The following is a 15,822-nucleotide window of genomic DNA, read 5'->3' on the forward strand; positions in this document are numbered from 1 at the left end:
CACCTCACTAAAGTCTCCCTTAGAGCACCCATTCCGCTGTTGTCAATCTGTCAAGATGCTGTCTTTTCAGATCCCGATTCAGGTTTGATCATGATGCTGTCTAATCATTCCGCTGTGTTCATCTGTCAAGATGCTGTCTTTTCAGATCCCGATTCAGGTTTGATCATGATGCTGTCTAATCATTCCGCTATATTCATCTGTCAAGATGCTGTCTTCTCAGATCCCAATTCAGGTTTGATCATGATAACTGTCTAATCATTCCGCAACGTTCGTCTGTCAAGATGCTGTCTTCTCAGATCTCAATCCAGGTTTGATCATGATAACTGTCTAATCATTCCGCTTCGTTCATCTGTCGAGATGCTGTCTTCTCAGATCTCAATCCAGGTTTGATCATGATAACTGTCTAATCATTCCGCTGTGTTCATCTGTCAAGATGCTGTCTTCTCAGATCCCAATTTAGGTTTGATCATGATAACTGTCTAATCATTCCGCTGTGTTGATCTGTCAAGATGCTGTCTTCCCAGATCCCAATTTGGGTTTGATCATGATAACTGTCTAATCATTCCGCTTCGTTCATCTGTCAAGATGCTGTCTTCCCAGATCCCAATTTAGGTTTGATCATGATAACTGTCTAATCATTCCGCCATGTTGATCTGTCAAGATGCTATCTTCCCAGATCCCAATTTAGGTTTGATCATGATAACTGTCTAATCATTCCGCCCTGTTCATCTGTCAAGATGCTGTCTTCCCAGATCCCAATTTAGGTTTGATCATGATAACTGTCTAATCATTCCGCCATGTTGATCTGTCAAGATGCTATCTTCCCAGATCCCAATTTAGGTTTGATCATGATAACTGTCTAATCATTTCGCCATGTTGATCTGTCAAGATGCTGTCTTCCCAGATCCCAATTTAGGTTTGATCATGATAACTGTCTAATCATTCTGCCGTGTTGATCTGTCAAGATGCTATCTTCCCAGATCCCAATTTAGGTTTGATCATGATAACTGTCTAATCATTCCGCCCTGTTCATCTGTCAAGATGCCGTCTTCTCAGATTCCAATTCCGGTTTGATCATGATGCTGTCTAATCATTCCGCTGTGTTGATCTGTCAAGATGCCGTCTTCTCAGATCCCAATTTAGGTTTGATCATGATAACTGTCTAATCATTCCGCTTCGTTCATCTGTCAAGATGCTGTCTTCTCAGATCCCAATCCAGGTTTGATCATGATAACTGTCTAATCATTCCGCTTCATTCATCTGTCAAGATGCTGTCTTCTCAGATCCCGATCCAGGTTTGATCATGATGCTGTCTAATCAATTCGCTGCGTTCATTTGTCAAGATGCCGTCTTCTCGGATCCCGAATCAGGTTTGATCATGATGCTGTCCAATCATTCCGCTTTACAATCTCCAAATCCCTGAGTGGCTTAATTAGATGTTGTCTAATCATTCCATTCTGCAATTGGTGAGAGTCTGTCTCTGTCTCACTATCCCTTGAGAGGCCATCTCATCCATATATCCATAATTGAGTTACGAGTTCAAGAGAGGCTATCTCACCAGCGTTTGTAGAGTCAGCGTCCGGGGAAAGGCTATTTCACCATGTTATCTTTGTGAGTATCATTTTCAAAAATCCAAAAAAAAAAAACAAAAAACAAAAAATCCAAAAAAAAAAAAAAAAAAAAAAAAAAAAAACCCTCTGATTTTGGGCCAGTCAAAATGTGTTGTCTGTTCAGCTTTGACATTCGCGCGACAAGCACGCTCTGCCAAAGAGGGGCATCTGTAGACACCCCATTTTGACAAGGCCCTAAAGTCCCCAAAATTGAATATCCAATAAAATTCCCAAATTTCGAGTCCCAAGACATCCCAAAATTAATCTCCGCAAATTCCTGGGGACTGAGCCCAAAATGAGAAGAAGGTTTGAGTCTTGGAGCATCTTATTGTGCGTATTTGTGAGTACAAACTCCCCAAGAGGTTGTTAGTATTCTCGAGAGTCCCCCGACAAAATTTCAGGGCAATCGGGCGAAAAATGAAGAAAAAGACAGGCAAAGTATGTGCGATAATCAAAGAAACAGCGAAGATGCCAAAGCCATCATCATCACTGTCCCCACCTCTCCTCATTTTTCTTTATTTCCTCCTCATTTTCTTTTACATATATAAATATATATATATATATATATATAATATTAAAAAAAAAACGAAGACAGACGAGAGACAGAGAAGATGCCAAAATCATCATCGTCACTGTCCCCACCTCTCCTCATGTTTCTTCGTTTCCTCCTCATTTTCTTTACATATATAAATATATATATATATATAATATAAAAAAAACGAAGACAGACGAGAGACAGAGAAGATGCCAAAATCGTCATCATCACTGTCCCCACCTCTCCTCGTTTTTCTTCATTTCCTCCGCATTTGTCTTCGTCGGCCAGGCCTTCTTTCATAAAGTCCAACCACGAAACAATAAAAAAATAAAAAAATCAACCCAAAACCCCCCAATAAAAAAAACCATTCAAGCACCTTCTTCTGGTCGCCAACCCTCTGGAGACAGAAGAGAAAAAAAAAAAAAAGAAACGAGAGTAGAAGAAAAACCAGAGGGGAGAGAGAGATCTGCAGAGAAAGAGAGAGAAAGGGAGAGAGAGAGAGAGAGATCTGTAGAGAGAGAGGTAGAGAGATAGAGAGGGAGAGAGAGAGGGAGATCTGCAGAGAGAGGGAGAGAGAGACAGAGATCTGCAGAGAGAGAGAGGAAGGGTCTTCTCCTCCGGCAACCCAACCGGATTCCGGCCACCTTCTCCGGCATCCTCCCAACCAACCACCGGAGCTCCACCGGCATCCCCATCTCCTCCACCCCACCTCCAGCGGGCCCCACATCAGCGGGCCCCACACAAGCACGACTCTGTCAACACCTTCCTGGATCTTTTGTGGCGTAAGTTCATTTTTTTTATTTTTTAATTATTCATTCTTTGCACTACACGGGTCCCACAGCGGGTCCCACATCAGTAGGACCTACAGCGGGTCCCACATCAGCGGGTCCCACATCCGCGGGTCCCACATCAGCGGGTCCCACAGCGGGTCCCACAAGCGGGTCCCACATCAGCGGGTCCCACATCAGTAGGTCCCACAGCGGGTCCCACAGCGGGTCCCACAACAGCGGGTCCCACAGCGGGTCCCACATCAGTGGGTCCCACAGCGGGTCCCACATCAATGGGTCCCACATCGGCGGGTCCCACAGCGGGTCCCACAGCAGGTCCCACATCAGCGGGTCCCACAACAGCGGGTCCCACATCAGCGGGTCCTACTATGAATAGTAGTTTTTGAATAGTACTTATAAATAGTAATTATGAATAGTAGTTTTGAATAGTACTTATAAATAGTAATTATGAATAGTAGTTTTGAATAGTACCTATAAATAGTAATTATGAATAGTATTTTTGAATAGTAATCTTGTATAGTAATTATAAATAGTAATTATAACAGTCTTCAGCACAGGAGTCAGTCCTTCAGTCAGTCCAGGAATTTTTCCTGTCATCATAGGGGTTAGGATTCTGTCCATCCTCCCATCAAGTTGTGATCTTTACCCGCTCCTGCAAGGTATAGGATGCTGTCCAACCCTTGCCGAGTTATTTTCCTGTTCGTTCCCCCGCAAAGTATAGGATGATGTCCAACCTTTGCGGGATTCCAGAAGTCTCCCTACCCTTATGATGATAGGATTTTATTCTCTGGTGTCAAAAAACAATAAAAACATTTCAAAAACACTTGAAAACAACAAAAACATTCCAAAAAACACTTGAAAATTCAAAAACATCTCAAAAACAATTCAAAATCCAAAAACATTTTAAAAATCAAAATTTCAAAAAATCTTGAGTCATTTGCAGAGTAGTTAGGGATTCAGTCCGAACTACGGATGGCTTGATCCCTAGCTGAGGGGTACGTAGGCAGCTCAGGCGTGCTGCTGGCACCCTGAGTTCAGTCACCATTTTTACACCCTTTCACCATTTTCAGTCACCATTTTTGTAAATATTTCTCACAACTTTCACCATTTTTCATAACTTCAAAACCTCCCAAAAATACAAAAAACTTCAAAACCTTTTCAAAAAGATCTTCCCCTAGAGTTAGGAGTCTGTCCTAGATATTTAGGGTGTTTTAGAGTTAGGAGTCGGTCTTGATTTGTATTGATGTGGTGTGTCATGTCGTGTGAGTGTCCCTAGAGTTAGGAGGCCTCGAGTCGATCGGTCAGACACTTAGTCGAACCGATGGCTAGACTAGGAAGCATATAGTCAGCCCATGGTTTTCTTTATGTTGCACAGCCTAGATACACATAGGATGTAGGGCCCACCTGCATTAGCTTAAGGCTAAACAACCTGCATTAGTTAGGACATATAGAGAGTCGTAAAAATCACAATCCACTTGAATTTAAGCAATCGCACAAAAAGCTTTAAAAACTAGTCGAGTCTAGTTGATCGAGTCTAGGATAGCGGTCCTAGAGGTTTAGGCATTGTAGTTTAGCATAGGACACCGAACTACGTTGGCTCTGATTCTTCCCGAGGCCGGGATACGTAGTGCAGCTAGGATGAATGGCCATCCTGGTCCGAGTCAAGTCCTGCATTAGAATTTTAGGATTTGTCTTGTTGAGTCGTGTGTTGCGTATTTTGCTGTGTTTTCTTATTTTCATGTACAGATCCTATACCTTTAGCTGTAGCATGCATGTGCTTGTCCACCAGAACTTAGACACCAATTAGGCATGGCACTCATAACCTAGCTATTCTTAGGCGACATATCTTTCATTTCTTTTGTGTGTGCTTCTTATTCATCTCCGAGACATGCATGATTAGCTAGACGTTATCTCGGAGATATTCGTTCCCATTTCGCATGATTTTCGCCCAAAACTCTTCAAAATTAATAATAAATAGCATAAGAGACCAGGTGCTAGCACTTGGGCGAATTGGGGGCGCCTAATCCCTTCCCCATTCGTCATCAGGCACGAACCCTATTTTATATCTCTGGTTATCCGTTGCAACAGAGCACAGCATGGGATCCAGGGCCCACTTCCTTGGATGGCGACTCTTTCTTTGCTTAAGGTGCGTCTCGAATCCGGGCTAGTCCCCGAATCGAGAGGTATCTCACTTCACATCGCCGCTCATGCTGTGAGGGGCACTCTTTCGAGGGTTCCTTGGTGGGGCTCTCCTTCACGTGGATGGTCTAGAGACTCGCGCGGGGGCCCGTCCCCCCACGCCCGTCCCGGATCTGGTTCCACACCCACCCATCCAACTGGTCCACCTTCATCTTGATCCAACGGTGCAGATCAAATCTGGAAAAATTAAAGGCTCCAATCGCTCCTCGCGACGTTGCGTACGTGCGAAGTGCAAAGTGCGCCTAAAAAAGCGCCAATAAAGCGCCACTATGCGCCCTATAGCCCATTGCCCACGGCGCGTGCGCGTGCGCGTGTGCGAACGGTGCGTTGCACCGTCTCGCGGGTCCAACCATGGGTTCAACCCAATGTGCAATCAACAAGAGTTAGAAAAGGTAGTGCTTTATAAGCCCTTCTCTTTCTTTTCTCTCATCCGATGTGGAACTATCTTTTCAACTACACTTCTACATCCTTTTGTAAAAGCAAATATTTCCAAGATAACATTTTCTTTTTCCCAAACGCTTTTGATAAAACATTTTCCAAAACACTAAAACATGTAATATACATGATTTTGAAAATGCAAAATCACTAACAATCCCCCACCATTTTCAAAATCAAAGAAAATTTTCTCATCAGGCTTGGAAATCTTATGCATAGATGAAGGTATCTCTCGATTTGAACCTTCACTTAGTGAGGACATATCAAAGTTAACCAGAATTGCATAGTAGACGTATCTTTGAACTAGCTATTTTATATGATTAACCGGATACGTCACACACACAAGATTTCACCTCTTTGGGCAATTTCTAAAACCGACACATGAACTGGCCTTGTGTCTATATCTTGGTTTCATGAGCGCTCTAGAGACTAGCCAGGTCTCATAGGAAGCGGCACCACTCCCACACTCACATAGGTAGGCTTATCAAGAGTGCCCCTGTAACTAAGACACTCCAACACTATGTTATAAGCCTATTAAGAGTTTAAATACTCAGCCTTCTCCTTTTAAACATTACAGGTACCAAGCACTTTATCTTGGGATGGCAAATAATACAGATTATAGTGCTTGCAATCACTCCATATGATGTACTTGGACTCATTGAACTCAAGACTTGATGTTTATCCAAGTGTTGAGTTGATGTTCCATCATTGGTGACTATTGGTTAATGGCTTTAACCCCATCCCTAATGATGTTTTACACACCAGATCTCTTGCAAGAGCTTTAGTGAATGGATCGGCCAAGTTTTGGCTCGATCTCACAAAATCAATAGTTACTACTCCATTAGTAAGTAACTCTCTTATAGCACTATGTCTAAGTCCTATATGTCTGGACTTACCATTATAAACATGATTATATGCCCTTGATAGTGTGGCCTGACTATCACAATGGACATAAATCGATGGCATTGGTTTAGACCATAACGGAATTTCCAATAACAAATTCCGAAGCCATTCTGCCTCTTTACAGCATGCTGCCAGAGCTATAAACTCTGCTTCCATAGTTGAAGTTGTTATGCATGTCTGTTTCTTAGAGGCCCAGGAGACTGCTCCCCCACCAAGGGTGAAAATCCACCCACTGGTTGATAAATGGTCTATACGCTCAGTTATCCAACTAGCATCAGAGTATCCTTCTATTACAGTTGGATACCCACTATAACATAAACCATAGTCTATAGTCTTCTTTAAATATTTTAAAACTCTATAGACTGCATTCCAATGAGAAAAACTAGGATTACTGGTAAACCTACTAAGTTTACCTACAGCATATGCTATGTCTGGCCTAGTACAAGTCATAGCATACATAAGACTACCAATTACACTAGCATACCCTAGTTGAGAGATAGTCCTACCAGTATTAAGATACAACTTTATATTTGGGTCAAAAGGTGTTGAAATGGGTGAACATTCAAAATGGTTAAACTTTTTAAGAACTTTCTCAATATAATGTGATTGTGTTAGAATAAGACCATTGTCCTGTCTTATGATTCTAATACCCAAAATCACATCAGCTTCACCCATATCTTTCATATCAAAGTTTTGAGAAAGATATGATTTAGTACTTTGAATGCTTGCAATATCAGTACCAAAAATTAACATGTCATCAACATATAAACAAATAACAACACCTTTGCTGCCCTTAAATTTACTGTATATACATTTATCTGATTCATGTATCTTATAACCATTTGACACTAAGACTTTATCAAATCTTTCATGCCATTGTTTAGGGGCTTGCTTAAGCCCATACAAAGATTTGATAAGCTTACATACTTTATGCTCTTGGCCTGGCAGAATAAATCCCTCAGGTTGTTCCATATACATTTCTTCATCAAGTTCACCATTTAAAAATGCGGTTTTAACATCCATCTGGTGAATGTGAAGTTTGTATATGGAAGCAAGGGCAATCAACACTCTAATGGTAGATATCCTAGCAACAGGTGCATATGTATCAAAGTAATCAATACCGGGTTTTTGAGTAAACCCTTTGGCAACTAACCTTGCCTTAAACTTTTCTATGGTCCCATCTACTTTGATCTTCTTCTTGAAGATCCATTTACATCCTATAGGTTTAGACCCAGGTGGAAGATCAACCAAAATCCAAGTTTTATTACCCATGATAGAATCCATTTCGTCATTAATTGCTTCTTTCCAAAAAGCAGCATCTTGTGACTTTATGGCTTCTCCATAGGTTTGAGGGTCACTTTCTATGCTAAAGTTTAACAAGACAGAACCTTGGAGTTTTTCCCTTGTCCCTTCTACCAGGTAGGTTACAAAGTCAGGGCCAAAACTCCTATCCCTTCTATCTCTTGAACTTCTTCTTATTTTACTAGGTTGTACACTAGGTTCACCAACTTCTGTTTGTGATTCTAAAGGATGATCTACAGAAGTTGTAGGTTCAATTTCTTTAGGAATTGAAGTGAACCTATTTTCATAGAAAAAGGCATCTCTAGATTCAATTATGGTATTGACATCTATTAAATCATTAGGTTCTATAACTAAGAACCTATAAGCCTTACTGTGACTAGCATATCCCAAAAAGATACACTCAATACCCTTTTCACCTAATTTTCTTAACTTAGGTTTAGGGACTTTAACTATAGATCTACAACCCCAAACTTTAAGGTAACTTAAGTTTGGTTTCCTTTTCTTCCACAATTCATTAGGGGTTATATTAGATTTCTTACTTGGTACCCTATTCAAAATGTGACAAGCTGTAAGTAAGGCTTCACCCCAAAAACTTTTATTTAAACCAGAATTAACAAGCATAGCATTAATCATTTCAGTAAGTGTCCTATTCTTCCTTTCTGCTACACCATTTTGTTGTGGTGTATAAGGGGCAGAAGTTTCATGGACTATGCCTACTGATTCACAGAAATGAGGAAAGTGATATTCACCACCTCTATCTGATCTGAGACATTTAATGCTTGTTATACATTGGTTTTCTACTTCAGTTTTATAAATCTTAAATTTTTCTAAAACCTCATCTTTATGACTAAGTAGATAAACATAACAGTACTTAGAATAATCATCAATAAATGTAACAAAATACTTTTTACCTCCCTTTGTGGGAACACTATGTATGTCACATACATCACTATGAATGAAATCTAACAAGTTAGAAGTTCTATCTACTTTAGGAAATGACTTAGTGATTATCTTGGTTTGCATGCATGTTTTACATCTATCTACTAAGTCATTTTCATATTTAGGAATTAAGGTTAACTTAACCATATCATTCATTTTCCTAGTATTTACATGTCCTAAACGATTATGCCATAAAGATAAAGAAGAATCCAAAACATAAGCAAAGACATTCACTTTATTGATATTAAGTTTGAACATCCCTTCATACATATATCCCTTCCCAACAAAAGTACCCCCCTTAGAAAGAATGAACTTGTCAGATTCAAATACAAGTTTGAAGCCATTCTTGTTGAGAATGCTTCCAGACACTAAGTTCTTTCTAACTTCTGGTACATGGTAGACACCGGTTAGAGTGAGTCGCTTGCCGGATGTGAACTCAAGTTCCACCTTGCCCTTCCCTTTGACTTCTGCTGTCGACGAATTTCCCATGTATAACACGCTTCCATCTTCAACTGTTTCATAAGTTGAAAACAGGTTCCTGTCTTTACAGACATGCATCGTCGCACCAGAGTCAATCCACCAATCATTGCCATCTTCAAGCATATTTGCCTCTGAAATCATGGCGACAAACTTTTCTTTGTCTGTTGGTGCACCCGACTTCTTATCCTTAAGAAGTCGGCACTCACTCTTGTAATGGCCTGGTTTGCCACAGTTGAAACAAGCACCCTTTCTTTTCTTATTCTTATTAGTATTCTTTTCAGGGTGTTTGTTTCTCTTCCAATTGCCTTTTCTTTGTTGGTTCGAATTCTTGACATTTTCCACCAAATGGATCTTAGAGGATACAGTTTCATTTTCTTTCTTGTCTCTGATTCTTGACTCTTCCTCAATCCTGAGGCATTGAGCCAAGTCTTCAATAGACATTTCCTCTTTCTTGTGTTTTAGACTTTTTCTAAAGTCTTTCCAATTTGGTGGAAGTTTGTCAATAATTGACGGGACAATGAAGGAATCATCAAGAAGGATGCCTTGCAAATGAATTTGATTAATTACATGTTGTATTTCATGTAATTGATCAATAACAGACTTATCATCTACCATTTTAAAATTTAAAAATTGACTCACAGTGAATTTCTTGCTACTGGCATCTTCCGCCAAGTATTTGGCTTCAAGTGCATTCCAGATTTCACTAGCTGATCCCATGCCTTGATATATGTCAAATAGTGTATCTGACATAGCATTTAGGATGTGCCCTTTGCAAATGTAGTCATCCTGTTCCCACTTCATCCTTGCACGAGCCTCCGCCAAAGTTTCATTTTCATTTGCTGGCGGCTTTAGAGTAGTGAGAACATGGACCACTTTGAGTGATGTCAAAATGAAGTGCAACTTCTTCTGCCATCGCTTGAAATTTCCTTTGTCGAAACGTTCGAGTTTGACAAAGTCTTGGGTCATTTGACGAACTGAATAAAGTGCCATTGAAACAACAGTAGAAGATTCTTGTCTTAAGATTGTTGGAAAATTTGTTGAGGGTACTGTTGATGATAGAAAACAGAAACTTGTTGCTTCAAGGCGTGATATCACTTTCCTTAAGACAAGATTCGCCCCCACTAGTAGTGTGCAAAGGGGATCCGCGAATTGCCTCCAAGATACAATGAAGCCTAGTAGGGAAGCCCTACTAATGTTTGATGACGCGTAGCACTAGCGGAATCAAACCCGAAATGCCCTTCCAAAATCTCAAGCCTTAGAGAAATCTCTAGATTCTGTTTCTGCAGAAAAACAGTATCTAGAACAGTAAACAAAAGAAAAACAGTATGTAGAAATACTTGGGGATTTTTGTAGGAGTGTAGAAGAGAGTGTAAAATCAGTCAGAATTGCCAATTCGATTTCTATTTGAAATGACTGAAGTTTGCACATTTTTTATAGACCATCTGGTGTCTTTTCAGTGTGAAAAAACACCTCTACAGGGCACCTTTCCAGAATGTTTGAAATCTGACCGTTAGATCGCACCCATTGATTTTGAATGGTCCTGATCGATTCTAGAGGTGACTGTTGGTTTGAGTAAAACCTCTCTCCAACCCAGTCATCGTTAGATCAACCATTTATGGTGTGGATCGCACCCCCTTGGCACATGACCGTTGGGGGAAGGGACACAACCCATTTGATCACACCCTTTGACCGTTGGAGTCATGGGCCCGTTGGGCCGACCGTTAGGCCCGAACCGAAGCCCAACCCAACTGAACCATTAGGCTTGATGGGCCTGCGAACCATTTGACCCACCCATCCAACCGGTCCACCTTCATCTTGATCCAACGGTGCAGATCAAATCTGGAAAAATTAAAGGCTCCAATCGCTCCTCGCGACGTTGCGTACGTGCGAAGTGCAAAGTGCGCCTAAAAAAGCGCCAATAAAGCGCCACTATGCGCCCTATAGCCCATTGCCCACGGCGCGTGCGCGTGCGCGTGTGCGAACGGTGCGTTGCACCGTCCCGCGGGTCCAACCATGGGTTCAACCCAATGTGCAATCAACAAGAGTTAGAAAAGGTAGTGCTTTATAAGCCCTTCTCTTTCTTTTCTCTCATCCAATGTGGAACTATCTTTTCAACTACACTTCTACATCCTTTTGTAAAAGCAAATATTTCCAAGATAACATTTTCTTTTTCCCAAACGCTTTTGATAAAACATTTTCCAAAACACTAAAACATGTAATATACATGATTTTGAAAATGCAAAATCACTAACAATAATGGTTTCTTTCTTTTTTTTGTTTTTGGTAACGAAAGGTGTCCCCACCCCCTTCGGGGGTAGGACTATTTCCCTACGGATGCGCGCAATCACCCGGAAACCACGCGCAACGGGTAAGCAAGGGGGGATTCGAACGCTCGTCATGGGGAGCAAACCCATGACTTTACGCCAAAGAGCCACACCCTTCCGGGTTCTAGAACAATTTACAATGAATGTTCTAGAATGATAGGGCAAGAATAATTTTTGTACTCCCTTGTTATCCAGGGTTCTAGAACAATTTACCATCCAAAGTGTAGTCAAAACCATATTTTGGTTGAGGCATATCTGAAAATCCAAAACCTAAAAAATATGTAAATTGTCGCTCTGTTAGCATATAACAAAAACACATACGAAAGATATATGAGTAGACACACACATGACATAGCCTGCCTAATGTTAGACGCTTCACAGTCAAATAAAAGCATAGTTACCAGGGCGGGAAATGAATTCAGGAAACGAAACGTGAAACGGAAACGGGAAACACATGAAAAAATGATATGGGAAACGAGAAACGAGAAAACGATAGAAAATAGTATGAGAAATGTCTTAGGAAATCACAAACGATAGAAAATGCACACATGAGACAAATAAAACACGAAATATGTGGTTTGGTAGATTTAAATTTTCTTAATTTCAAATTTCTATTTGAATTTTTCTTACTTTTATTTTTATTATAATATATGCTATTATTTCCTTTTTTAATATCTATTCCACAATTTTAGATGTGTTTTTTCCAAAATGATTTTCGTAAGTTCCACACATGTTCCCTAAAAGTTTCATGTGCGTTTTCTACTAGTATTGCATACGTCTATCATGCGTTTAACACATTATTTACATAAATTTCTCATATGTTTCTCACACGTTTCAGAAATATTTCTCCAATTTTTTTATCATGTTTCGGAAACGTTTCCGAAACGCGAGAAACACGTTTTAGGGGAAACAGGTTTCCCACTCGTGAGAAATGCGTTTTAGGGGAAATGGGTTTCCCACTTGCCCAAGGAGTTAATAAAAGTTTTAAAAACTTCAATCAATCGCCTGACATAAAATGTCTTTTATACATTGCCAAATTGAATTTGACCAACAATTCTCATGGTAGTATATGACTTACCTAGCCAATCAAAAGCAATGGCATGATAGTCTTTGGATAGTATGGGAAGAACTCTGCGATAGGAATATGCTTGTAAACAGTATCAAAATGATATGCGCCTTTAGAAAGGTGTGTTTATTCGGTTTCCTCCACACAAGATAATTATAACTTTGCCACTAACTAATTAAGTTTACGGTGAGAGGATAAAGTAACAATGAAATAAATACAAAAACACTCCTTCAGAGTTGAAACTCCTATAGGCAAAACCTATAAAACTTATGTATTTTGAATATAAAAAAATTACGCACATGCTGTGGTTTTGTTTTGGTACACAGAAAGCAAAGTGTAGCTACGATAATTTCCCCTTCCTTTTAAAGACCACTATTACTAGTTTACTAATACTACGAAAATAATAATACCATATATAATTCGTAATATCTCAATTACATGACTTTGTATCTAATATTATAAGAAAAACAAAATTAAGTGATTTGCTATCCCTTCATTTGAAAATGCAGCACATACTGTGGTTTTATTTTGTATAATATTTGATACAAATAATTTTCATATTCGCAACGTAAAATAAATAAATGTAACCAAAAGATTGCTCCAGTGCACATGTTTGTAGTCAAGTGAAATTAATGAATTTGAAAATATATGAAACAGAGTCTTAAAAATGACTAACAAAACCCCTCTTAATTGAAGCAATTGAGCTTGTACTAGAAAACAAGGAAAAAAAATTATTTTGAAAAAAAAAATCCATGAAAAATGAATTAGTCAATTGCTGGAAAAGTCATTTTCCATGGAAATAATTTTGGAGATTAATTTTCCCTACATCCAAACAACCCTTCAAGACATAATGAGAACAAGCCCACCAAAATCCTTGGCCCAGACTGGAAGACAACTCAAACAAGCCCACTTCTATAAGGCAGATATAACAGCCAACTGTTGGGTAATAGAACTCACCTTTAGCGTAGGTGATGCCTGTTTTGAATCAATATTAACCATTCAGAAATAAGAGTGAATATAAAAAGATTAAAAAGCTAATTTAACCCCTTACCAGAAGCCTTTTTTTTTTCTGATCAGTAAGCTGGGGTTAGGCGAACCCCTACCAGAATATTAATTAAAGAAAGGTGATACAATAAGAGAAACAAGACCACTCCCCAATCCTTGGAACAATGAGTAAGTAAGGGGGCAAACCAACCAAGGACAAGATACCCTTGGTATCAAAACTTAAAACAAGCAAAAGAAGAGAGAATACACATGAGATACTCATGAGATTAAGCCCTTGGTGATCCACGACTTCTTTTATCTTCTGGCTAAATTTCCTTGCTCTCATGCTCTTTCTCAATTTCTGAACCTTTGAGGGTTCAGTTTTCATTTGATGGAGGATTTCTCTTTTCTTCTGATGGTGGTGTTCTTCTTCACCAACTTCTTGTTCCGACTCTTCTTTGGAAGAGTACTCAATTTCCTCCTCTTCCAGAGAACTTGGCTTTTCATTGCTAGGCTTTGCTGGCAAGTCCTTCCTCTTGTCAGTATTTAAGGGTTGAGAGTGATTTTGGTGATCACGCTCAACCCTCGCCAGAAGCCTTGCAATGATCTGGCCAAGTAGTATTCGGCTTATGCCTCTCTCTTTCTCTTTAAATGTTTTATTATTTCCAGCATCATAATGGAGATCCAAGATTGTTGCAGAGTTATCTGTCCAACTGTCACACACGCTTAGATCAGCTAATGATAAACTTGCTAAGGAGGGAGTAGAGAGTAGAAAAATTGGAGATGTAAGCCATATTTACAAATATTGGGTAGTGGCTGTGACATTGTATGAGTCAATATATCAAGGGGTAGAACACTGTAACGGGGTTGTGTGACACATTAATTGTCGCCTGCTTCGAATTTTGGATTATCAATAAAGTCCATTCCAATCCAAGTCCCTTTATAGTCTACTGCCAAAGTCTATAAGAGAAAGGGCATTTGATCAACAAGTGATCAAGTGTCTCCTCATTCTCCATGCAAAGTATGCACCGGCTCACAATATGAAATTTTCTCCTTTTGAGAGGATCACATGTGTTGATCTTCTTCTTCATCACCGTTCAGCAAAAGCCACTATCCTTGGCGAGGCAATGGATTTCCAAACTCTTGCATTGCAGGAACCTTCTCTGCTCTTCATTCTTAATCGTAGTTGTTCTTATCCTTTTGGTTTTGATTATTGATCGTAGCTTTCTGGTGTAACTGATTCTGATTCTTGCCTTTAAATGTTGTTCTAGCCATGTTGATTTGCATATTGTGTGCTGCTTCTGTTCCATCTCTTGTGGCTTGTTTGGGTCATTATCTTTGTATTTATTTAGCCGTTCTCCTTTCTGGTCTATCAAAATTCCTTTTTTTAGCAAGGCCCGGAAGCATAAGAAAGTGCTTTAGCCTAAGTTTTAGCCTTCTTAAAGCCTGATTCCACCAGTAACTTTTGTGGACCTCATATATAATTTAGAGGGCGAGGTTTCTGAGCTCGAACTCATACTACACCGTCTCCCATAGTTGTTTGACCCATCCAACCCATTCATTCTATAGGACGTCACATAGATAGGGTGTTCCTAACAAACCATCTCCAAACCATAATCCTAACCATTCAATCTATAGAAGTAAATATTACAAAACCACTCCCTTGTGCATCTGATTACACTACTTAATGCTATGGTTTTGTAATATATGGTGTATCATGTTGTAATCACAATATTAATGATTACGTGTAAAATGAAGAGAAGTGCACAATAACAATTCAAAGCTCTAAATCACTGGAGGAATCATAGAACAAACTTGGGGCAGAATAACAATGTTTAGCTCAAAGCTTCCACCCTCTTCACATTCTTAAATTCCATATTAATTGACATATTCTAAAAGGAAAATGATCTTTCCACCTTTTTTGTTTGCCTTTTTCCTGGAATGATTTCATTTTCAGGACAAGACAAAGAAAAGGTGGAAATGCAACCATTTTTTTGAAAAGACAAACATGAGGGATTGGAAATGGTGGAAGCTACGGCAAGGGAAAATCTCATGATGCATTAATCTTTCTTAGTTTTTTCAGGTTTATGTTGGGAAAAATCATGATAAAATAAAGTTATTTAAAAAAACATAAAAATAAATTAATAAAAATATCACGGTAAATGAAAATATCGCTATATTTTTTTAATTCTCGGGATTATTTTGGGATTTTGTCATTTTATCAAAATATCGAGATAAAATCACTATATTTTGAAAA

The 15,822-nt window shown here is 39.3% G+C and overlaps 1 pseudogene; it reads right to left on the reverse strand.

Moving 5' to 3' along the window:
• The window catches only part of LOC143861645 (uncharacterized), a 29,289-nt pseudogene extending 14,550 nt beyond the window's left edge, over nucleotides 1-14,739 (reverse strand).
• Between the last annotated feature and the right edge of the window lie 1,083 nt (nucleotides 14,740-15,822).

Source organism: Tasmannia lanceolata, unplaced genomic scaffold, assembly GCF_043159265.1.
Source record: "Tasmannia lanceolata isolate RefF3 unplaced genomic scaffold, GAP_Taslan_0.1 ptg000037l, whole genome shotgun sequence".
NCBI classification, from domain to species: Eukaryota; Viridiplantae; Streptophyta; class Magnoliopsida; order Canellales; family Winteraceae; genus Tasmannia; species Tasmannia lanceolata.